General features: G+C 35.8%; 1 long non-coding RNA gene across 1 annotated transcript; it reads right to left on the bottom strand.

Annotated features, from left to right (window-relative positions):
- Positions 1–7,847: 7,847 nt before the first annotated feature.
- LOC149796266 (uncharacterized) lies at positions 7,848–25,359 on the bottom strand. Its single transcript, XR_016421647.1, has 3 exons — positions 25,222–25,359; positions 17,636–17,737; positions 7,848–8,339 (listed from the first exon to the last, which is right to left on the bottom strand). It is a non-coding gene; the product is annotated as an uncharacterized LOC149796266 (long non-coding RNA).
- Positions 25,360–26,249: the final 890 nt, after the last annotated feature.

Raw genomic sequence — 26,249 nt, 5'->3', positions numbered from 1 at the left:
ACACGCATGAGTGAGCACACTCAAAACCAGCCTGAAAACTTCACCTGCAAATTTAGAAATTGAACACATGGGAAGCGGGAGAAGGCCCGGTATTATATCTAAGTGACGGTATCTCGAGCGGGTCGGTTGAAGGCACATTACAAACACAAAATTTCAACCAGCACCTGAATGCCAAATCACTCAAATAAATACAGGCAACAATCCCCTAACAATAGCCAAATGTATGACCCAGGAGAAGAATTTATCATTAAAGCCGAAACTTATCTAACCATTGTTGGTGAGTTAGAAGATGACATTAATTATCTGTGGCGATTTTAATGCCCGCGGTGAACAACGAGGAAGGTCCCACTTGGATATGCCAGACAAAGATATTGAGATATCGATATCCAACTTTTTAGTTTAAAATAACGATGCACGTACCAGATTTAATGACGATAACGGAGCTATGTCATCAATAGCTCCCCTAAAATGGCGGAAATAACCGACTGGGATGTAGATCAGTATAGCGCCCTGAGTAGCCACCACTACCCCATATTCGCCACCATGAATATTAAAACCCATAAAACCAGCATCGAGCCTACTCAAAGGTGGAGATTCGATAAGGCCGACTGTGTGTTGTTTCGCTCTGTATGAAAGGAATAGCGGAGAATGGCAGCGTAATAAAAATGCTCACATTTTTAATGAAAACATTGTCAGGGCACTGTCCAATGCAGACGATCGAAGGGTTCCCGAAGCCGGATGTCCAGGCAATAGGTAACATGTCCCGAGGTGGAATGAAAGATGTAGACAAGTTATAAAGGACAATAAATGACCATAAACATATATAGGCATACTAAAACTCACTGGACTGCCTTGCCTACAAAGAAAAAGAATGCACTGTGAAAAACACCATAATGACAGCGAACAAAACCCGTGGACGGAATTTTGTACCTCCATTAATTTTAAGTCGTACTCCAAACATGTGTCGGATAAGATCAAAACTACAAACCAAGAAAAAAGCCGAAGTCACGGATATGAACAGAAATTCCAATCATTCACCCAAATTCCAAACCTACTGGACCATGATAGAAAAAGATTTCCCTAAATTGTTCTTGGACATGGGAAACCTCTCATATCCCCTAAATGTGGATTTCTTTTTTTAATAGCGGTGAAAAGCATTGAGCAGGGGAAAATGTGACCTGGTGAGGATAAGCTGGGTTATGAAATCTACAAAATTCTCCCAGAAAATATCAAACTGACGATTTTAGATCCGCTGAATCTGGTCGGGGATAAGTGCCCAGTCGCTGGAAAAAAGATGATTGTCATATTGGTCCCGAAATCCGGAAAGGACCGTAAACTCGTACAGACCAATTTTCCTTACTAGCAACATTTATAAGATCATAGAAAAAAATGAAAAATAATAGACTGAACGGCCACCTGGAGAGCAAGAAGTTCATGTCACAAAACCAAGCAGATTCCGAATCCACCGATCTACCTTGGACCACATAATTAGCATGGAATCGTTCATAAGATTGTCGTTTAACGCAAAAGAAAATGTGACCGCAGTTAACTCTGGTATCCCTTATCTGGAAAAAGCCAATGACTTAATGTGGAGCAAAGGTTTAATTGTTAAATCGAGCCACTACGGAAAATTAGACCGCATGTATTAGTGGAGATCAAACTTTTTAACAGGCCGAACAATCCAAACTAGAGTGGTCAATCAATACTCAGATATATGAGAGCTAGAAAACGGAACCCTGATGGCAGTGTACTAAGTTCTCTTTAAAATCATGTTCAATGACAGAGAAATCAGCCAACCTGAGTAACGTGGACCTGTTTCAATTTGTGGACAACAGTGGAACCTGGAAAGTGGAAAAATCAATCCAGTGAAACGGTGATCTGCCGACTGCAGGTACTGACGGACGGGATTGGCTTATGGGCCGATAGGATGGCTTCAAGCTACCCCTCCCCCCTCGTGCCAAACGGTAGGGGTATTATTCTCACCTAAAACCAAATGGCGTAAGAATCATCCTGAAATATACCTTAATGAGGTAAAAATCAAATTTGGAAAAGTGGTTAAATTCTTGGGGATGCTATTCAATGAGCACTTCATTCTCGGGGATGCTATTCGATGAGCACTTCATTCTTGCTGATGCTATTTGATGAGCACTTCATTCTTGCTGATGCTATTCGATGAGCACCTCACATGGGACAATCACATAGATGAACTAGTAAGAAGGTGTGGACAAGAGCTTAATCCGTTGAGGAACCTGAATGAGACCGATTGGGGAGCAGATCAGGCCACACTTGTTACGCTGTATAGTACACTGATTACGTCCAAAATTGATTATGGATGCCAGAATATGCATCTGCCCGCCCTAACTTATTAAACAATTAAACTCGACAGAATACAGTATAAGGCTTTAGCTATTTGCGCCGGTGCTCTCCCTACCGCATCCTGAGATGAAGTGACAGTCCTAACCAGAGAGTTGACAATAAATCTAAGACTGGAAGAATGACTCCTGAGGTATGCGACCAGGATTACTATACATGATAAGTCGCACCCTAAAAGTATTCCCTGCCTTATACCGAAACCAGTCTTTTAAAGTAAAGAAGGAATGATGGAGGTTGCATGTTATGTTATTTTGAGTTATTTGCTTAGTGGAAGAACTGAGCCGAAGTTATCGAGAGTATTAAGACGAGGAGGTCTTATTGATCTTTGGTTTTTGTGTTTCTAAGTGGTTGAATATAGTAACATTTAGTGTTATTTATTTGTGCGGTTGGTAATGAGTTTGGTTATATTGATTGAAATATGCTGGAGCGTATCCGTGTGGGTATGTTTTGTATGATTATGGGCCGTTACACCACGGTGGATTCAACTGGTCCTTCTTTACTGCGCACCATTCCCTCTGTGGAATTGTCTACCAATCACCTCCCCAGACGACGGGCACCCCGTCATCCTAGACATTATACTTTTACGCTTTTTTGTATGGTAGTAAGGTATATCGGCATATTGCTATATATCGAATCGATACTTTTCGCTCGTGATTGTGGGGATTTTGGGATTGTAAGCGGGGCTTTTAGAGTTTTCTGTTTTCCCTGGAATATGCGTCTTTCTTCGCTATATTTGGGACAGTCGTTGATAATGTGTTGGACCGTATCTTGGACAATGAAATGTGGGCTGTTAATGCCTGCTACTATATTACTCGTTAAGGACCTGCTGCCTAATAAGGGTTTATCCCCCAGCTTTTAATCTTGTAATAACTTTAGTGTCATGTGGGTTTACCAAATCTGTGGCGCTGCCATTTCTGGGTACTGGGTTTTGCAGTTTGTACAAGCTGCGACATCTTGGACTAATGTCCCATTCCACTTACCATTTGTTATAAAAATATTGCATACTGAACTGAATCACTTAACAGCGTCGCCGACAAATGTTGCCAGTCCTCCTTCCTGTATTCCATGGGGTAATGTTTTAAATAGCATGTGGTATACCCTGTTATTTTTGGCGGTTTTGTTATTCGCTCCTTCAAATGGGTCTGATGCAGGCAACCAATACATTGTTTGTTAGATTTGTTTTGTATTCCTAGAACCAGTTCCGGGATGTTTGTACGTAACCTCCTGCAGTTCCATTGCCAAATGCGGAATATTTACTTTGATTCCATTTTGTGTGTATCCGAGCAACTGTTTAGTGTTCGTGTCCTTGACCTAGGTACCCAGTAGTGTTAGATTGACTGACTGATCTTCGATTAAAGTCGTGTATAGGCACTTGGCCATGTGCGAATAGTTTGTGGTCGGACCACGTACATTTTAATCGTCGAACTAGTGTTTGGCACCCACTCGACGTTTTCTTGTGTGAACTTAACACTTCTTGATTGAATATGTCCGGAGGCGGGAACGGGAGAGAGGGAGCTTGATGGCCGCCGCGCATCGACGTAACTGTAAGGTGTCTATTGATCCAAGATTGAAATTGTTTAATATTTTGTCAATTTCAAAAGATGTCATCTTGCACTGAATGTTGATGGTTGTTCTCTGTGCTTATAGCTGGTGTTTAGTATAGTAGAGAGGTTTTTTGTATCGGTTCCTGTCATGGGCCATTGGTTGCAGTATTGAGACGGTTCCAAATTTGCAAGCACTGACGAGTTTGCTTTGAGTTTTAGTCTCGTTCAGTCTGCCACCTTGTGTGAATGGGCCTGTGATTTGGGTTATTTCCCATCTTATACTAATTCATATGGGCTGAGTTTTGTGTTGGAAATTAAGCGGTGCCAATGCTTACTTTTTGTGTGGGTTGGGGGGAAATTTTATAGTTACTGCGTTGTGCGGCGGGCCCCAATGGTCTTGGATTTTGGACCATCTTATATTACTGTTTATTTTGCTGTCTGATTACTGGGTCCTACGGCTAAGTTACGTATAATGAACCAGTGATTGGTGCCTATTGCTGCGGGACATTACAGTCTGGGCTCAGGACCACCTTCTTACTCTTATTTAATTTTGATGTAAGATAGTCGGGTCATTTGGTTAAGTTACTTAAGTTTTTAGTGCGTACCTGATTTTTGCCTTGTTTGTAAGTTATAACTAACTGTTTACTTGGGTGTGAGTTCAACACCTACGTCTTGATTATATTATGTATATTTAATTTTGTATTATGCGTTGATTTTTCTAAATGACTATGTTGTTGTAAATCTGTATCTTCTAACAATGCAACAATGTATGCAATGTGCTCTCGACGGCATTGATGTCAGCTGTATAACCTTATTTTTAATGTCTCGTACATATTGTTCAAGTCTCGTACAATTCTCAACCGGCATCTAATTCAATTCTACCGCGTACCGTAAAGGTATCAAGTGGCAAATATAGTATTCTCGTACAAGGTTCCAGAACTGCTGTGTTAAGCTATCGTTCTACACTTTTACTTTGTCTAACGGTTTTGGTAAGTGTGTATATCTACATGACTGTATTGTGAAACAAAATGTCTTTAATCAGCTAGATTTTTAACCAGGTGACTCTACACCAAATAAGTTGATAGAGAGTTGCAATAAATATCAATGCGAGCTATTCAAAAGCCAGGAGGTTGAGACCGTTTTCGTAAATATTAGCAAGGTTTTTGACTGAGTTTGGCCTAAAGGGTTGCGGTCCATTTTGGGACCATTGACAGTATTGAAAACAATACAGAATCATCAGTTGGACTATTTGCTGACGATACATCATATATAATAGTTGTTAATCAGATCTTAGTTGGTGAAATTTTAAATTCAGAAACTAAAAATATACATGAATGATCCAGGCGTTGGCTGGCTATATTTAATCAGGATATGACTGAAATAAAGCTAATATCAGGAAAACGGAACCGTAACCACCGTCCAATATTATTCATGGCCGAAAAGAAACATACATGATGTCACCTTGAGCAAAAATGTGGGCATTATTTTAGCCAGTGGCGCCATTTTGCACGCGTGTATTAAATATATTTGTCATAAAGCTTTAAGAGAAAATATTCATTTTAAAATTGTGTAAATTCGGACTGGATCGAATATCTTTGAAAGAAAAATTCACAAATGTTATATGGTACCAATTTCTGATTACACTGACCACAACTGGGACAGTGGTACAATTCAAGAATAAGAAAAAATACGTGGAGGCCACGAGGATAATAAAAGGTACAACCAAACTTTTATCCCCAGTACTACTGTCATTTGAAACTGAATGGTAAGGCCATAAGTCTGGCCGTTACAAGCATAAATTGATTGAGTTCTTTAAAAAATCACGAAGTAGCTCCTGTAAATCTTAAAGATACCATTCTATTCCACTCGACCTCCAATGTGTAGATCAAGATTTCTCAGTATACGTTATTATTCTGTACAATTCGAACATGGAATGTGCATATCAAGATTTCTCAGTAATATGTTTTTATTCTGTACTATTCGAATATGGAATATGTAGATCAAGATTTCTCAATATGTTTTTATTTTGTACTATTCGAATATGGAATATGTAGATCAAGACTTCTCAGTAAATTGTTTTTATTCTGTACTATTCGAATATGGAATGTGTAGATCAACATTTCTCAGTAATGTTTTTATTCTGTACTATTCAAATATGGAATGTGTAGATCAAGATTTCTCAGCAATATGTTTTTATTCTGTACTATTCGAATATGGAATGTGTAGATCGAGATTCCTCAATATGCTTTTATTCTGTACTATTCGAATATGGAATGTGTAGATCAAGATTTCTCAGTAATATGTTTTTATTCTGTACTATTCGAATATGGAAAGTGTAGATCATGATTTCTCAGTAATGTTTTTATTCTGTACTATTCAAATATGGAATGTGTAGATCAAGATTTCTCAGTAATGTTTTTATTCTGTACTACTCGAATGTGGAGTGTGTAGATCATCATTTCTCAGTAATTTGTTTTTATTCTGGACTACTCGAATATGAATGTGTAGATCATCATTTCTCAGTAATATGTTTTTATTCTGTACTATTCGAATATGAATGTGTAGATCATGATTTCTCAGTAATATGTTTTTATTCTGTACTATTCGAATTTGGAATGTGTAGATCAAAATTTCTCAATATGTTTTACCCGCTACGGTTCGAACATGTAGTGTAGATGACGATTTCACAGTAATACGTTTTTCACACTGTACGATTGATGTAAATAACTTGTTATTTGTAGAAGTAAGAAACAACCATTCAAAGCCAACTTAAATCGAGAAAATGAAATCACCCCTTTTGTTGGTTTCAAAGGTTATGCATGCTAAGTTCAAAAACAAAGTGTAGCAGTTAAATGAAGACTTGTATTCGATTCTGTATCCAATTATAAGTATTGTTCCTGCGGTGAAACAGACGGCAAAACACCGATTCAGACCAGACAGTTTGAAATGGAGACAGGTAAACAGACTGCAAAACACCGATTCAGACCAGACAGTTTGCAACTCGGGTCAGTAAACACACAGGAATTTTTTTTTCAGACCAGACAGTTTACAATGAAGGCCTGTCTTTACAATGGATCAACACTGGTTGAACTGGCACCCCATATAAAAGAGTTATGTACTCTCAGTCGCCTTAGGGCATGGAAATTTGGACAAGCCCATACAATGAGCAACTAGCAGGTACGTCAAAACCTTTGATCTTGTTTTCGAAAAATCGCATGGTGCTTATAATAGAAAAAATGTTTGGATTTATGTTCTGACCAGAATAATATCGTCGAAATACATTAACAACTTTCAAAGGGCGGAAGAAAATTCTAGCAACTGTATACTAATAATTTTTAAAAGGCAGAAGTAAATCATAACTATATATAGTTACTTTTAAAGGGCGGAAGTAAATCATAATATATAATTGTGACTTTCAAAAGACAGAGTCGATCCTAACATCATATATGTAACTTTCAAAGGGACAAAATAAACCATTGCTTAACTATATACCAGGGTTATCCTTCACCTTCATTTGTGCATCAGACTCCCCAACAACAACAAAATAATTTGACACTCATTTTCTGATACCAAAAATTGTTTTTAACTCAGTCCGACTCCCAGTTTTGACACCAAGGTGATTTTCGACTCGCAATCTTGCGCCACAAGGGAAAAGAGTCATATACTATTGTCTTTCAAGAAGACAAAATAAATTATAACTATATGCCTTCGATGGAACGCGGTAAATCATGACTATATATATACTTGTGACTTGTAAAGGGCGTACATAAATCATTGTAATAGATAGTTCCCGAATGATGTCATCAGCAGCCATATGTGTGGTATGCTGACAGATTTACCGTTAACTTTATATGGTGTTTAAAAGTTGAAATAAATTCACTGAATCTCAAGATACTGTTACAAAAAATACATACAAAAACAGAACGCAAATCAGGTTTTCTGTTAGTATCTGTATTTGTCATTTATAAGCTGATCTTAAATCACTGTGCCTTTGTTCAAAATGGTTAGTTTTGGTGGTCGCATATATGAGAAAATGCCAGGTTGCTCATCGTCCAGATAAAATGGGCAGAATGTCGTCTGCAAGTGACCTTATCGGGAAGCATCTATACTATATTATTGGCTTTCAATGAGCGTATATAAATCATAACAAACACTTTTTAATTTTTTTTACAAATGTTGTAAATTATATCTTGTATATGGAATAGTAAAGCGCATGCAAATGCGAACACAAAAGAAATGGTCCGCGCTTCGGTCCATGAAAGCTTCAGCAGCAGATGACGTCCAAATTAGAGTTCATCGTGATTACTATGGCAGCAACTGCACGTGATGATGACAGAACAAACGAAGGAGATGACAAAAGACATTCCTTGCTGGCATGGTGACACTAACTGCCGTCTCCTACACTCTTTTCTTGTTCGATAGCTGTAAGATACAAAAGATCTCTCTGAAGAACATAATTCATTGATTAATATTAAAATGGGATCACATACCAGACTTAGTGTTAACATAAACTTACTCTCAAAATAAATGATTTCCAGACCTGAATACTTAAACAATTAATATAACTGTTTCCAATGCAAAATTTTATCCATTTCTTTAGATCCTAGCATTTTATGAAGTATTTTCATTTTGGATAATATAAATGATGCATGGTTTAAACTCTTGTGTCAATGTCCAATGCGTGTGGCTCATCGCAATTATGTGTCAAATATCGTCGGTTCGTTTGATTCCTCTCCACTGATTACATGACGAGTATGCCATATACACTGCTATATTAACTTCCTACTTTAGCATATAATACATAATAAATATGCCACATTCACTGCTATATATTAACTAACTACTTTAGCATATAATACATGATGAATATGCCACATTCACTGCTATATATTAACTTCCTACTTTAGCATGTAATACACGAGTATGCCACATACACTGCTATATTAACTTTCTACTTTAGCATGTAATACACGAGTATGCCACATACACTGCTATATTAACTTCCTACTTTAGCATGTAATACATGATGAATATGCCACATACACTGCTATATTAACTTCTTACTTTAGCATATAATACATGATGTATATGCCACATTCACTGCTATATATTAACTTCCTACTTTAGCATGTAATACACGAGTATGCCACATACACTGCTATATTAACTTTCTACTTTAGCATGTAATACACGAGTATGCCACATACACTGCTATATTAACTTCCTACTTTAGCATATAATACATGATGAATATGCCACATACACTGCTATATTAACTTCTTACTTTAGCATGTAATACATAATCGTACCACATTCACCAATGTATTAACTTCCTTCTGTAAAATCTAATACTTAATCGTACCACATACACTACTATGTACTATCACCCATGCACACTGCTATTCAAGATGATGGTACCACATACATACACTTCTATGTAAGGACGCCCATGTACACTGCTATAAAAGAATAATGGTACCATATACAATACCATGTACAGACGCCCATGTACACTGCTTTGCAAGATGATGGTACCATATACATACACTATGTACAGACGCTCATGTACACTGCTATAAAATATGATGGTACCACATGCAAGACCATGTACAGACGCCAATGTACACAGTTATATTAACATCCTAATGTATTATATATACACGATGATTTAAATGCTTTTGCTTCTGCCGCTCCGTTAAGAAGCTCTGTCGTAGTTTTATCCATGCAGTTAAACATGTGAATAAAACTATAATATCATGGTAGTTATTAGTCCTCCAAAGATGTTATGGCCCTTTTAGAAAAGGTGATAATGACGTCAGTAATATTCTGGTGTTACATAGTCCTTTTCTAAAAGGTTATAATGACATCATTAACCTTCTGGCATTACATGGCCCTTTTCGAACAAATTATAATGATGTCAATAATATTTTGGCGTTAACTAACCCTATTCGAAAACGCCAGTAATAGTCTGGTATTACATAGACCTTTTCTAAAAGGTTACAATGACGTCAATAATAGTCCAGTATTAAATGGCCTTTTCTAAAAGGTTATAGTGACGTCAGTAATATTCTGTTATTACATGGTCCTTTTCGGAAAGGTTATAAAGACATCAGTAATATTCTGGTATTGCATGGTCCCTTTTGAAAAGATTATTGTTGTTGTTGTAAGGTTTAACGCCATTTTTCAGCACAAGGAAGGCTATACATAGCGGCCAGTATAAGTGGTATTGGAAAAAACCGGTAAAGAACCACCGACCCACGAGAAGCTACTTGCAAGCTTTTCCACATACCCACATTTGCCGAACCCGAGACTCAAACCCGCGCAGACAGAAGTGAGATGGCAATGATCCGTAATAGTGGGCGCTTTAGACCACTTGGCCACTCGGGGCCCCCGAAAAGGTTATAATGACATCAGTAATATTCTGGTATTATATGGCTCCTTTCGAAAAAGTTATAATGACGTCAGTAATATTCTGGTATTACATGGCTCCTTTCGAAAAGGTTACAATGATATCAGTAATATTCTGTTATTACATGACCCCTTTCGAAAAGGTTATAATAACGTCAGTAATACTCTGGTATTACATGGCCCTTTTCGAAAAGGTTATAATGATGTCAATATTATTCCGGCATTATATGGCCCCTTTGGAAAAAGTAATAATGACGTGAGTAATATGCTGGTATTACATTACCACTTTAGAAAATGTTATGTTTATATATATAAAGTCTATTGATATTTTTTACATGACGGTGTTATACCTGGAACGTAATGGGCTGTAGCCTTCTTCAGCTCAGTCATCTATTTTTATTGTGTCTTTCGCATAACCCAATAAAGGTAAATCAATTAATAACTGCTCGCTAAACAGCCAAAGTCCCCCTATCAACTAACATAAAATTAGATTCACTCTCGATGACAATGCCAAGGAAATTTGCTGCTATTGCAATTTCCGTAGGATGATGAAGTGTAGGATAACCAGGGTAAAACAGCACGATGTGTGCAGGCAATTTATAACTTCTGCTATTGCTTCAGTGATCCGTCCACCCCTGTGCATTGTGTGTACAATTTTAATATTAATCCACATTTAGTACAATACACATTTTCCATGCTGACACCTACGTGCACTCACTGCCTCCTAAAATACCAATTAAAACATAAAGCAATAAGCTCAATGCGCATATGTTCTGCTCAGTTTACTCTAAAAGCATGAAAAATCTTGCATTGAAAATTCGTGTCTATATGACTTCCGTTCAAGAGGAGTAACGATATCAAGGTTTACAAGATGACAGTTGTTCGTGCCGTGTATGTGCAAAGTTACATGAAAATTCTTTTGAAGATTATAACGTTGTGAGGCATCTGGAGTACGGTGCCTGCCCAGCGACAGCAAGGCAACTGACCATAGCTGACCTGGATGCAGGACTAAAATCCGGACTCTTCTGGTCGCGATTTGGCGTGCTAACCACTAAGCTTCAGCAGTTGTTCAAGTTCATCATTCATATTAAAATCGTTTACCTCGATATATTTTTATTGCTCCCATAACAAAGAAGAACCATTCGAACTGATCTCTTTGACCTCAGACTATATTCCTATTCAACCAAACACTAAAGAGGTTTCCATTGTATAGGACGTTTTGAACAATGCCTTCTGGAAGTTGCAGATTTCAATAATCAATACTTCCCATCTAAATGAAGTCTGGGTTCGTCTACTGCTAAGCTGTTCAGTGCTTAAGGTTCTTATAGCGAGCCAAAAGCAGTGATTGGTAAACAAACATTTGCCCGCATGTTTGCAATGGGCAGACAGAGAAATAAAGAATAAAGGAGACAGACTGACAAAAACTAACGAGTTTTTATTTAAAAAAATGATTGAATCATAAATAAAACGTTTAAAGGCCGTTAAAATGTTGACGCTGATTATGAAAGACGTTTGCAACGGACAATTAAAATTATGTTAATGGTAATTATTCGTTGCGATCCAATAAAATAATGTCGCCAGATGTCGGTTGCGTGGATGAAGACGGCTACATTTCGACAAAAATCTGTACAATGAGCATGCGTCATCCTAGGATCTGAAGTGGAATTTAAAATGGAACATTTGGAAGGTATGAAAAGCGCAAAGATTCTCTAATCATAATGCAAGAATCAAATTTCAAGTGTCTTTGAATCGCTTAAAAGAATACCGTCTGGGTGAACAGCGAGTGTATAATGACTTTTGTTGTATTTGGAAAATAATTTGTAAAAAAGCATAGTTTGGTGGTTTCGCGTGGAACAACCTCCCTTGATTAAATCAAGTATTCTATTTCCATTGTTCCACTCTTTTTATAACAAGCTTCTTGAAAGCAGAATAAAAGGACCATATTCAATAAGATAGGGTAGCCGAACCTTTTGTCAATGGTATCCTTAAATAATTCTCATGAAAAATGCGTATTATCTTGCACAGTACGAGCTAAGCAAACGGTGTGAAACGATGAGAGGTTTAGCGCATAAACCCAAGCCCTATCGGACAGTGCACGCAGTTATAGTTGATGTGGTATTTGCCGGGTTGTGGATGGTTGAGTTTTAAGAAAATGGCTCATGATATATATATATATATATATATATATATATATATATATATATATATATATATATATATATATATATATATATATATATATATATATATATATTCCAACCACAGGAAAATTGGTCATTTAAACACAGTGGTGGTATTTCGACTGATTCCGACTCCACCTCCGAAATGCATCAAGACCTTGGATCATACAACTTGACTCAACTCCAAATTTTAATCAAAGGTATTCACAACAATCAAAATTCTGGCTTGGTAAAAAAAAAAAAAAAGAATTCAGAATCCCGAGTAGCATTTCTATCTCGATATGCGGTGTAAAATTTCAAGATGAGGAACCCTGTATGAGCCACTTAAAATTCCAAGACGAAGAATTATGTATGAGCCACTTTAAATTTCAACAAAACTTTCAGAAATCACTGGAAAAAAATTGCTAATCCATATTGTTAGGTCTTCTGTTGCCTGTAACATCTAAATGTCGAAACAACTCAGAACTCGTATAAAGATAAATAATTTGGAACATATTAAGGACATTTTGTCAAACGAAATATGAACAGTCTCCGTTAAATTTTTTTTACCAGTGTCCATCTCAGTACGCGTTTATTGACATAACATTAAGCAATAAAACAACTGTTTACTGGGATTGGTTTATCTAGACCATTTGAGTATCGTAGCTGTGGCTATGTGGTAAGCAAACACAGTTAGCAGTCTTCATTTCGTAGACACTAATAACGATGCCACCATGCCTAGATATGCAACGGAAAAGTGATTCGTTTCGTGGGTCTTATTGGCTCAACGGCATTAATTCATATCACTGAACAGCCAAAGTCAAACTGCATGCAATAAAGACTAACCATAAATTCGGTGTAATTATTGTGGAGAAAAAAGATGGGAAGCAAATATATATATATATATATATATATATATATATATATATATATATATATATATATATATATATATATATATATATATATATATATATATAAACTGTCTAATCGATTCCGAATGTAGATCCTTTTATTTATTTTAACATTGTACAATTTTCAAAACTGATATCGCATTTTAACTCAGTGGATCAGATGTGTATTATGAAGACAAGGAAAAAGAATAGATGCATTCAATTGGTGAACTGATGAATGAGTGGTTGGTTTGGATGGAAACAGTTTCATATTTGCGTAAGCGTACTGCTTTTTGAGAAATCGATGCTACGTTCCATGGCAATTTGTACCAAAAACGTCGGGTTGGGTAAATCAGAAAATCGGTACGCAGTTTTTTTTATGCGAATATTGCTACAACAGAAGTCTAAACTATCGAAGGCCTGCTGATCCCGTGCACGAATTAACGATATCCAAGAGGCCCATGAACCGACGATATCAAAGAGACCTATACGATATACAAGTGACACATTGTCACAGAATAAGGCAAGAAACAACTTGGTTTCGCCTTAGAACGATTTGGTCATTTTCGTCGTCCCTGCGTAAAACGTTACCTAGGGTGGATAATTGTTTTTCTAGGTAAACTAGCATGTATCTCGTCGTAGATCACTTGCGGTGAGATACACTTAAAGCACGGTATGCACGGGGTGTATTTAAGCCTTACCAATACTCACTCTCCTGTAGTTTTAAGGCAAGATTGTTTTCTAACTGACACACTGATCTTTTGGATCTTGGCAAGGAGTGAACGTTCTCCACTTTTGTTCTCCAGCCATATGGCTGTCTGTGGGTGTGGTCAATACAAGTGAGCCAACCCAATTCATGAGAACTGCGTGTTGTCTGTGCGTATGTGTATGCCGGTATATCAGGATGTCTAACTAGCCGTCTGTGGGGCTTACATGGATATGGAAGATGATGTAACTAACCATCAAGGCCATACAAAGACGAAACCGCTAATTTGTAAATTTGTGCGCATGGTGGATCCATGAAAGGTGCGTGCGGCCGATACAAGTGTGGGCCAACCCAAGAATTCGGGTGAACTGTGTGGTTTGTCAGTAGACACAATTGCAAGTTTTTACAAATATTTATGAATCATACGGCTGTACAAATGACCGAGCCATATGTTTGTTTCAATTGAGTACAATTGAGTAATTTTGATTGTGAGAATATGTGAATCTCACTTTCATTACATGAGATTATTTGAATCTCACTTTCATTACATGACATTACATGAGATTATTTGAATCTCACTTTACCTGTGATTATACGAATCTTACCGTCATACATTTGAATCCATGAATAATTTTTTTGTTTTCCTATTTGTGAATGTTGGGATATAGTAACTGAATGTGACTTATGTTTAGAGCGTGAAAGAATCACTGTATTTATAGAATATATATTTTTTATTAATTCGTTTAAAAATTGTTCATGTTTCATCACATTGTGTTGTTTTGTCATTTGATCCAAGCATCCATTCAGGTCTATCCTGTTGCACCCATGAGCTTATGATATCCAAAAGACGCATGAACTTTCGATATCCAAGAGACACAGGAACTCGTGACATCCAAGAAAAGCATTAACTTAACGATATCCAAGAGATACTTGAACTTACGATATCGAGGATCTGCAATATTTACTTTCTTGACATGCAACACAGCGAAATATCATTTTCTGATAAGACTGTACGTCAGATATTGATACGAGAGCGAGTTAACTTTTTAATCACCTTACCATTTTTCTTTATTCTTCCAGTTCTGCTGCTTTACATTCAATATATTCATTATTTTCCAACAAAGATAATTATTATCGTAATCCATTTAAACATTACACAGAATTCCTTAAAGAATTATGCGTGAGAAAATTGGTCAAATACAAAAGGTTATGCCAAGTTTGCAAATTGGTTTGTTTTTGTTTAATACTTGTAGTTCCTGGGGGAGACAAGGACAGAAATAAGAAAAAGAAAACTAAAGATCGATGTCGTTAGATCTTTAAAAATAGGTGCGTGTTCAACTTTCCAAGTTTCAACCTTATACCTTTTTCATAAGACGTAAATTATATGATATATACATTTATTTTTCCTCGAAAGAAGCATTGAAAAGCCGAATGGGGAGTTTCCACAATCGAATTAGTATTGATGGATAGCTTTACTATTAGCATTCATATTTCTGGAATACCTTTAAAAGAGACTTCTCCTATATTTCGTCAACTTTCTCCACAACAAAGACAGTATTTCAGAAAAACCTTAGTTTCGCAACGATTTCTCACTTTTGGGCAATATTTTAATAATCATCAAGGGAAACTTAAACGTAGGACTGGAACGACAATATGACTAAGAAATTACAATAAATACTCTGAATTCGATGTGATACTAATGATAAATGGTATACTCTGAATTCAATGTGATATTACAGGTGAATTTGATATGATATTACAGGTGAATTCAGTGTGATACTAATGATGAATGGTACACTCTGAATTAAATGTGATATTACAGGTGAATTTGATGTGATATTACAGGTGAATTCGATGTGATATTACAGGTGAATTCAATGTGATACTAATGATGAATGGTATACTCTGAATTCAATATGATATTACAGGTGAATTCAATATGATATTACAGGTGAATTCAATGCGATATTACATGTGAATTCGATGTGATATTACATGTGAATTCGATGTGATACTAATGATGAATGATATGCTCTGAATTCTGCATTTAGACATCTAATCCTTAAATCATGCAAATGGTTGATCTGATTTAGAGGCGGGGCAGAGGCGGTCGATACCCCCTCCTCCACCCCCTTCCTGCTTCTCTAATAAATGGTACAATGTTCAATCTAAGAATATATAAATATAACAATTTTAAGAAAATGAAATACCCTTATTAAACTCGGTCACAATGCACATTCGGACAGGGTGTTTAATAGGGACTTTACCAATGCAGATTCGGACAGGGTGTTTTTTAAGGAATTGACCCAATACTTTGAGAATGAGTAAGTAGATAGGAACATGAGTGATACTGAGACAAAACTGAATTCACGCACACCTGCTGTATTGCAAGCGATCTATTGTGGTTAAAAACACAACATAAAGTTCCTTATATGACTGGATTTAACTTTCAAGCCTGCACAATGGACAATTGATTAGAAGAAAACAATAACTTCCTGTACTAAGAAACAGGAAATAACAATATAAATACCTCTTACACAAAAGAAAAGTGGTTGAAAGAGCACCATAATTTAGCATACATTTAACAGGATATCGCAATCTCACTTCAAATACTTATCAAAAAGGAAGTCAGCACAAGTTAAAGCTGAAATGAGGCTAAAGTTCAAAAGACAAGTGCGAGCCTAATTGTCTGGGTTTTTTTGTGCCTACATGGTGATGATGATCAACACACTGAATAAAAAAAGGAAATAGGTCAAGAAATACGTTGAAGTGCTAAAGATTTGTTTTAGACGAATGCCCATTATAGTCATGGGGGACTATTAAAAGAATGAAAATGTATACAACACGTAGCGGAAAAAAAATTTGTTCAGTAACGAGTTAAATCACGTAGAAAGTACCATGTAAATTCCATACATCAGGATGATTGAAGGAAGAAAAAAAAAACGATTGGAAGTTAGACCTAGGGGAGACATTTGAGCACATTTATGGTTAAGAATTTTTCTAAACAGATAACACTTACATCCATATTGTATGTCTAATAAGCCTTATCTCTATCATATGACCAAAACATATCATCCTTGCTTCCTTATTTTATGACCAAAACTGACACCGCCAACGCCATATTTTACTACCAAAACATATCACTTACCTCCATATTTAATGACCAATACCTCTTACCTCCATATCGTATGACCAATACTTCTTACCTCCGAATCGTATGACCAATGCCTGTTACCTTCATACTGTATAACCAATACCTCTTACCTCCATATCGTATGACCAATGCCTTTGACCTTCATACTGTATAACCAATACATCTTACCGCCACATCGGATGACCAATATCTCTTACCTCCATTTTATATGACCAAAGCCTCTTACCTCCATATTTCATTACCAATACCTCTAACCTCCATATCTACATATTGTACGGCCAAATGAGATACCCCTTACCCACTGTCTGTATGACCAAAAAAGATACCTCTTACTTCCCCATTGCATAGCAACAGATGTGTTTATGGTACAAATTTTATGGAAATATACTATTACTTACTTTCTTTTGATGGCAGTGGGTTCTTTACAGTCGTATTAGTTTTTTTCAACTTGGATTTATCAAAAGTTTCCACTTCTGTGAGATCTGGCTTATCACTCATGTCTGCAATAAGAAGTACACAGATTAAAGTCAGAACAAAAAGAGAAAGTGCGCAGAGAGAGAGAGAGAGAGAGAGAGAGAGAGAGAGAGAGAGAGAGAGAGAGTTTCCAGCCACACTGCATTAGTCATTAGATCGTAGCAAACAAGTTAAACTAGAAGAAGACAATTTTGATTCTACATGCCTTCATATGATGACAGGTGCATTTCGTGTTTAATGTGTGAATGAAACGTTCATATATTCACAGGTATATTCAAATCAAATGTATGAGAACAGTTCGCATATTCACAGGTATATTCAAACCAATTTATGAGAACAGTTCACATATTCACAGGTATATTCAAACCAATGCATGAGAATAGTTCACATATTCCCAATTTTATTCACATTAATGTATAAGCAGAAATGAAATGCAACATAAACCCACCTTAGTGTTACAAACGTAGATGATATGTCTCCACACAAAAAAAAAAAAAAAAAACAGGTGCATACTCGCGCAATAAATTGCTAATCTTGACTAGAAATAACATTATTTTTAAACTGGCTAATCCATCATGAAGCTCTAAGAAAAATGAAAGAAAAAAAAGAAAAGAGATATACGAAGATTTTCTGTCAACATGTTGGTTAAATGAGGGAAGACTGACTTTGAAATTTTACCTCTGCGTCGTACGAGAAGGCGCGATGTTTTGATACATCATACGAACAATACGCCAGAAGAATGCGAGACAAGTAATATTTGTTTACACGTACATGCATTACCTTGCACAGTCCCTCAGGACAATATAAATGGAGAATGCTTGCTAACTGTACAATGAGATTGCGAAAAAATATAGCACGCACAGAGGATTATAAATCAAAGACCATACTACGGACCAAAGCATCAGCAGCAAGGTACCACACTAAATTCATCGTAGCGGTATGACTGAATTTTTTTGGAAGCTATGTTAAACGTCGAAATCACACACACTCACTCACACACTTCTTGTGATACTTGCATCATCTATGTAATAATTTTATTATTATACTTTGATAATTGTTAAAAACAGGATTGTATATGCTGCAAATTAATTTCGGCTAATGTAAGTTAAAAAAGTCACAATATAACTATGATTTTTAATTGCAAAATAAAAGAATATTTAAACCCAAACTAGGTCAAAGACCATACTACGGAACAAATTATTAATAATGGTCAAATACCATACTACAAACCAGATTATCAGTTACGTGTTATTTTTAATCAAAGACCAAACTACTGACCTAATTATCAGTATCGGTCAAAGACCATACTACGGACCAAAGTATCAGAAAGGCGTGACTTTTAATCAAGGACCATGCTACGGACCAAAGTATCAGAAAGGATGTGACTTTTAATCAAAGACCATGCTACGGACCAAAGTATCAGTAAGGGTCAAAGACCATACTACAGACAAAAAAATAGTCCTACATGTGAGACCTCTATGCTGATGTTTATGTTTTGAGCTTCAGGGTCTTACTGCCTAACTAAGAGCGCTGTGTAGTGTGTTTTGATGTCGACTAACATCGTAACGAAAGTCAAATTTTCAGGAATATCTCACACAACTAGCAACAAAAATAACAGCGCTTTTCTACAAAGTAACGTAATAATGTTCTATTCAGACTTTACTTACTCTGATGTCTTTTCTCTAATAAATTCAAATTCTCACAAAAGAAATGGATCTGTTTTCAAGTTTCTTTGGCCAACATTTCAGTTGACCGGAAAGCGATGAAAGCCGGGAATGCCGAAATCGGGTTAAGTTGAAATATTATTCTTTAACAAAACGAATAAACATATATTATGCCTATTGGAACTATAAAGCAACGTTTCGTTCAAGAAACATATCCGCAACATGAACATACTTCGGCATACCTCGACTAACGTCGCATTGCAACACATTCAAATGTATGTCAACGGAACATGAAAATGCGTCCATTTGCTAGTTTCATACTTTCATTCCGACAGGATAAAGACAGCACAGTAAGTATATGCACATAAATTAGTGGAAGAGAGTCGATATATGCTGCCAAATGTGTGAGATATTGCTGAAACTTTGAGTACTCGTTCCTATGTCAACGACATCGGAACAGGCTATACAAGGCCGTTATTTGGATAGTAAGACATAGCACTAAAACAAAACCAACACGTGCTATGTCTTAAATTGTAGGACTAGACAAAACCATGACTTCACTGACTGGACTGTTACACTCGTTGAAACTGACGCAAGAGACGACGAGGAGAGTGTGTACGTGTGCTTGGGGTGGGATGCACGTTTTATTTGTTCCTATGCCAAACTGCTTTTAAACATCTTGAGATGTAATATATTTACTTACATATCAACATTGTAAGATACGTACTCTTTCTCATATTCAACCACCTTTCTTTTCGACACTCATCTATTTTTCTTTTCGACACTCATCTATCTTTCTTATCGACACTCATCTACCTTTCTTTTCGACAGTCATCTACCTTTCATGTCGACACTCATCTACCTTTCTTTTCGACAGTCATCTACCTTTCATGTCGACACTCATCTACTTTTCTTTTCTACACTCATCTACCTTGTCGACATTAATCTACCAATCTTCTCGACACTCATCTACCTTTCTTGTCGCCATTCATCTACCATTCTTGTCGACAATCATCTACCTTTCTTGTCGATATTAATCTACCTTTTTTTGACACTCGTCTACCATTCTTGTTGACACTCATCTGCCTTTCTTTTCAACATTCATCTACCTTTCTTTTCGACACTCATCTACCTTTCTTCTCGACATTCATCTAGCTTTCTTTTCGACACTCATCTACCTTTCTTCTCGACATTCATCTAGCTTTCTTTTCGACACTCATCTACCTTTCTTTTCGACACTCGTCTACCATTCTTGTCGACACTCATTTACCTTTTTTGTCGACATTCATTTACCTTTCTTTTAGACATTTTAATGGGTGCTTCATAGCTTGATGGTTAAGTACCAACAATATCCAGGATTTAATTTTTTAAAAAGTCCGGCAAATAGAGACTTTTCAATGTGGCAAAATTCCTAAAGGTTCTATTAAAAACCTAGTCTGCAGCAACGAATCATTAAGAAAAGATTAAACGTTAATCTGGATGTCTCTGAAAACTAAATTTATACGCTGTATATGCAATGTATATAATTATAAGTAGTACTACTTGGAGCTGGTTTGTAAATGCATCTCTTTCATTGACTAGATTACATTCCAAGTTCAATGGGTACAGACGTTATTCTCGTCTTGAACAATCCGTGCAGCTGGCGTCTGGCCTGTAGAATGACATTCGTCTGCTTTTTTTTTTTCGTACTTCCGCTCATTATATGGTAATGACAGTAGTAGTATCAAATGGCTGATTCAAACGTCTGGCCTCCCAATGATAACATTTTAAGGTAATCCCCCGAAGTAATCCATAGGATACTAAAAATGCTTTCTATCGTCATCACAAACTCTCGCACAGTTACCAGTTCAAGTATATCGACTCTATATACTGGGGTTGGGGTTCTTTAAACACACCTTTTATTCATTGAATACATTAAATAGACCAGTCAACCATATCTTAAAACACACTTTTCACTGATTCATAAGATGAAATAAACCAGTCCAACATTATCCTTCGGCAACGTAACTGGAGCATTTGATGCAATGAATACATTCTCCCATTCAAAGCACATTGTCTTTTATGTTTCTACCAGGTATACAGTTGCTCATGTCGGTTTTTCCGGGAGATAGGATACAAGATGAGCATTGATTATAAAGCTGCAATATATTATAAACTACAGTATCCAATTTAACTAAGTATGACAACTCAAATGTATTAAAATTACTTGACGTAGCTTCAGGAGACTTAAGTGTTATGTACAGAGAGCATGAAATCTTTTGACGACTTTATGACGGGAATAATTTATTTCTCCTTAACAAGCTCCATAAAGGCATTCATGGTACAAATTTGTAATATCCTTACACCATAACGACTCTCTCTCTCTCTCTCTACACGCGTTTCTACAAATATGAATTCATGATTTGGTTTGTCACCTCTCTCTACTACTATTAATACCGTTGCTGTTGTTTCTTTTTAGTGAGCCATTTACATTTTTTTGTAATGATGTTTTAAACAGATACTTTGTATGACTTTTCTCATATACCGACTATTTACGACTGGAATTCAAGATGTTTCAGTATTATTCTGCCGATTGTTTTGCATATTATACATATTTATTAATACTATATTACTTAAATATATATTTGATTTGGCGTCACACATTATGTTAACAGGTACGAATCTGCATAGGTGATCCCTTTAAAAATAGTAAATAATTTGATTAATAGATGCGGCCAAATCGATACGTGTGACCCCTTCCCCCTCACACTGGAACTTCTTAATTACAAGCCATTTCGATCTTTTTTACGTTGCAAAAAATGAAAAATTATCCAAGTTATCCACTAGAATCAGACTACCTTTCAATTCAGACTACCTTCCACTTCCAATTCAGACTACCTTCCAGTTCAGACTAATTTTCCAGAGTGAAATTAGTTGGTCCCAATTTGTAAAGTCCCTTTATCGATACCTTGGCATGATCTGTTTAGGGTCTATAGTAAATTAACGGGAGGCGTATTCCTAGTAACCCACTGTTATGCCTGTTGAAAAATGTACGATTCACAAACAATACATTAAAACTTTAAGCGTACCTAGATGGTCATATGATAATTATTTTTTTCCATAAAAATAGTCTTCATTCAATAATAATAATAATAACAATAATAACAATAATAATAATATCAACAATAATCAAATAAATAAAAAGCATATATATATATATATATATATATATATATATATATATATATATATATATATATATATATATATATATATACACAGAACATTTAAATGAACTTGCTCCAACTTGGTACAATGTGTATAAACAGCATAAAATTAGTAAGATGACAAAATTGAAGGTTAGCGAATTTATACTTTAAAGTTGTAATGTATTTGTCAAATTAAACAGGTTCCACTTTTCATTGATTGAATTATATTATAATCAGTTGCGTTTATATTTGTCCTTTCTCTAATTTCCTTTTGGAATTCCGGTCCAAATTAGTATATTGAAAACTTTTCATTCATTCATTCTGATGCAGAAAATCTCTTGCGAAAGAAATCTGATATCCCCCTTAATATATTACATTTAGCTTTGTTAGGAGAACTTGCTAAATAAAAGGGAAACAACAAATGATATCAATTAGCTTCAATACCTACAAACTATTAGCTCCAAACTAATTAATCTAATGACTTTTGCCCGTTCCCCCCCCCCAAAAAAAAGAAATTCCATTTCCTGCTTACCCATTTCATTCTGATTTATTTATTTAGCAAGATACTTTTAATTCTGTGCTAAACTAAGCATGCAATTCGCATGCAATGTCTTTTCTTGAAAGAAGTCGATAAGATGAACATGTGCTTTAATTTAAAACAATTCCCGACTTTAACTCTGATACTGACAGTCCCCCACCGCCACCATCGTTCATACTACATTAACTAACTTCCTTGTTAAAAGCAAGCCTTGTTTCCTACACCAGTAGGACTCCGCTTTATGCGCTTAATTGATTAATCAACTTCTGTCCAGAATATTTTCATACGATGGACTTGTCAATAGTTTTAAAATTATCTGATCAACTTCCTGCAGGGAAATTTTCTTTTTACAATCAGGAAGATAAAGACTGTGTTAGAATTATGTATGAATGCATTCCAAAGATCCTCCTCAGTTTAGCTCCATAGTTTATATTATATTTTCCTTTCCTGTACTAGTTATAAAATTATCTGATCAAGTTCCAGTAGGGAAATTTATTTATTACAATCAGGAAGATAAAGACTGTGCTAGAATATCGATTATATTTGAATGCATTCCAAAAGATCCTTCACAGTTTAGCTCGATAGTTTATATATTTCTTCCGTGTACAAGATAGATTTTCTTGTCTTGAACAGACACATAACAAAACAATAAATACATACATAATCATTGAACAATATGGAAACATTTGGCATCAGGTCTTTTCTGAAAACAACTTTTATGCATCAGTATGGCGTCTAGAAGAAATGAAAACAATGGAAAAGCATAATCAATAACCGTAGAAGCCAAAAGAAATATTTAGGAAATTTTTGTACGCAGCTAATCGTATAATATTATAGATTTGGACAACACCGATCTTGAATTTCTGAGAATCTATTGGCTGAAAATGGAGGTCTGTCAAAATTGAGAATATATTGGCTGAAAATGGAGGTCTGTCAAAATTGAAGGTCTGTCAAAATTGAGAATATATTGGCTGAAAATGGAGGTCTGTCAAAATTCAGAATATATTGGCTGAGAGTGGAGGTCCGTCAAAATTGGGCATTCATTCTCGAACGTCAGTTTAATGCATCCTCAAACCTGGTAAAAGTATTCCCTTGGAATAATCTATAACCGGTAAAACAGTTTGGAGTTAGAATAAACTATATTCGTTCTCTTGCCCGAGTGTAAATGTTACAGTAGCTACGGTATGATTAGTCACTGAAGCAGCCAGTCTATGTGGGATGCTGCAGTAAGGAAATCCGAGAACCGGCTACAGCTCCGACTCGGTGTGCCGTCATTAAGGCAGTCGGTTTCGAAACAAAGAAAATAATGGTCCCGAGGAAATTTGAACTGGTCTAGAGTGAAAGATAACCCCAGGGAATATTGCGCATGTAGTTTCCTTTTATAAATGTACTGTACATGTGTTTCGCGTGATTATAAAAAAGATTAAGAACTCTGTCATAATACCTTGGCGACCTATAATTGTAAAACTCCACATTCCACGCATAGTTCTCGTTCGGTGGTTAAGTGCACTAGAGCAAATCGTCTGCATTTTTACCCACATAAAGAAAGGGAGTTTTATTGGATGAAAGCTTGTAGCGGGCACTGTGAGGGTTTGAAATTGAAATGAAATTGCCTTGTTATTCTTACAAAATATGAATAATGGAAAACACGTGCGATGACGCCTTCTGTGCCCTTAGCTGACATATAGAGAGAATAAGAAAATCGATTTATGTGCCTGGATAACCTGTTTTTTTCTTCTGGAGTGTGGGAATAGATACTTATGCAAAAATGTAACAATCTTGTATTTCATAACTATTGTTTCATTTTACATGCGTAATCACGCATTTCCAATTAACTCAGAAATATCCAGAGATAAAAAAGAAAAGTATAAAATATTGCAATCGCGTTGTGTTAATAAGCCGGCCCGAAATATGGTATGTACTGCGACAATGACTATGCATATTCCCAAGAAAAGGAACGTCAAGCTATTATTTCCGCATTAGAGAATCCTCGTACACATCAATAATTAAACACAATTTCGATGAAACAAAATCGTTTTTATACCACATGTGGCATGAACGAACAACTGCAACATTTAGTAGAGAATATATTAAATAATAAACATTAAAAAATTACTTACTTGAGTATTAAAATGGAATGAACAAGTTGTGCGTTGAGGTGTCGTCTGTTACACGCTCATCCAGCTAACTGCCTCTGATTCACTGCGGAAGGAATTTTCACTATGTATTAATCAGACCCCATCACATTATAACCCTCCGCCTTGAACAGTGCAAAAGTGTTTCTATTTAGGGGAGAAAGTATTCCTCCATATACAAAATATACAAACCTCTATACTTATTGAGTGGAAAAAGATTTTGTTTGCTACAATCTAAACCAAACGCGTTTAATTTCAGTCGCAGTTTTCAGAGAATGGATGGGGACTATTTTTTGCACATCACTATTATTACTCATAGAGTGAATCATTTTGTTAAAAAGGGGCTACACTTATTGAATGATGAGCGATGTGATAGATCATATACAATTAATATGTTAAATTATCAAATTTTTTATTTGGAGCATATTTCATATTAAGTGTCCATGATATCATTATCTCTATCAACTATTCAATAGTTTATACATGGGTTTGTTCGTCCAGTTCAACTGCATATCTGTCCTATGTGCCCAATTTTTCAAAGTAGGATCGCTTGCTCACTGGATTATAAGTGGCGGTTAATATCCTGTGTGTCAACGCAATGCATTGGAAAAGCATTGCGTTACCGATTCGATACGAAATTTTCCTTTTTTGTATACAAGTAAGGCGTATGTATGTATGTCTGCATGTATGTATGTATGTATGTATGTATGTATGTATGTATAATAATAATAATAATAATAATAATAATAATAATGAGGACTTTGTATAGCGCCTAATCTTTAGAAGCTCTAAGCGCTTTACAACTTTAGACAACACCTATAAGACAAGAAACATAATAATATTATTACAAAACAAACAACATGAAATTAGAAAAACATTAAAATAAAAAAATTTTAAAAAATATGTATGTATATATGTATGTATGTATGTATGTATGTATCCCCTAGGGGTGAAAGAATGAGAGTCAAATATCCCTTTCGTGTCAGTATTGGGGGTCAGATTGTTCAAAAACA

The sequence above is a fragment of the Sinohyriopsis cumingii genome, chromosome 6 (genome assembly GCF_028554795.1).
Source record: "Sinohyriopsis cumingii isolate HCF-2022 chromosome 6, ASM2855479v2, whole genome shotgun sequence".
Taxonomy (NCBI): Eukaryota; Metazoa; Mollusca; class Bivalvia; order Unionida; family Unionidae; genus Sinohyriopsis; species Sinohyriopsis cumingii.
Note: the sequence above shows the minus strand (reverse complement) of the source record. Positions and strands in the feature narration are given on the sequence as shown.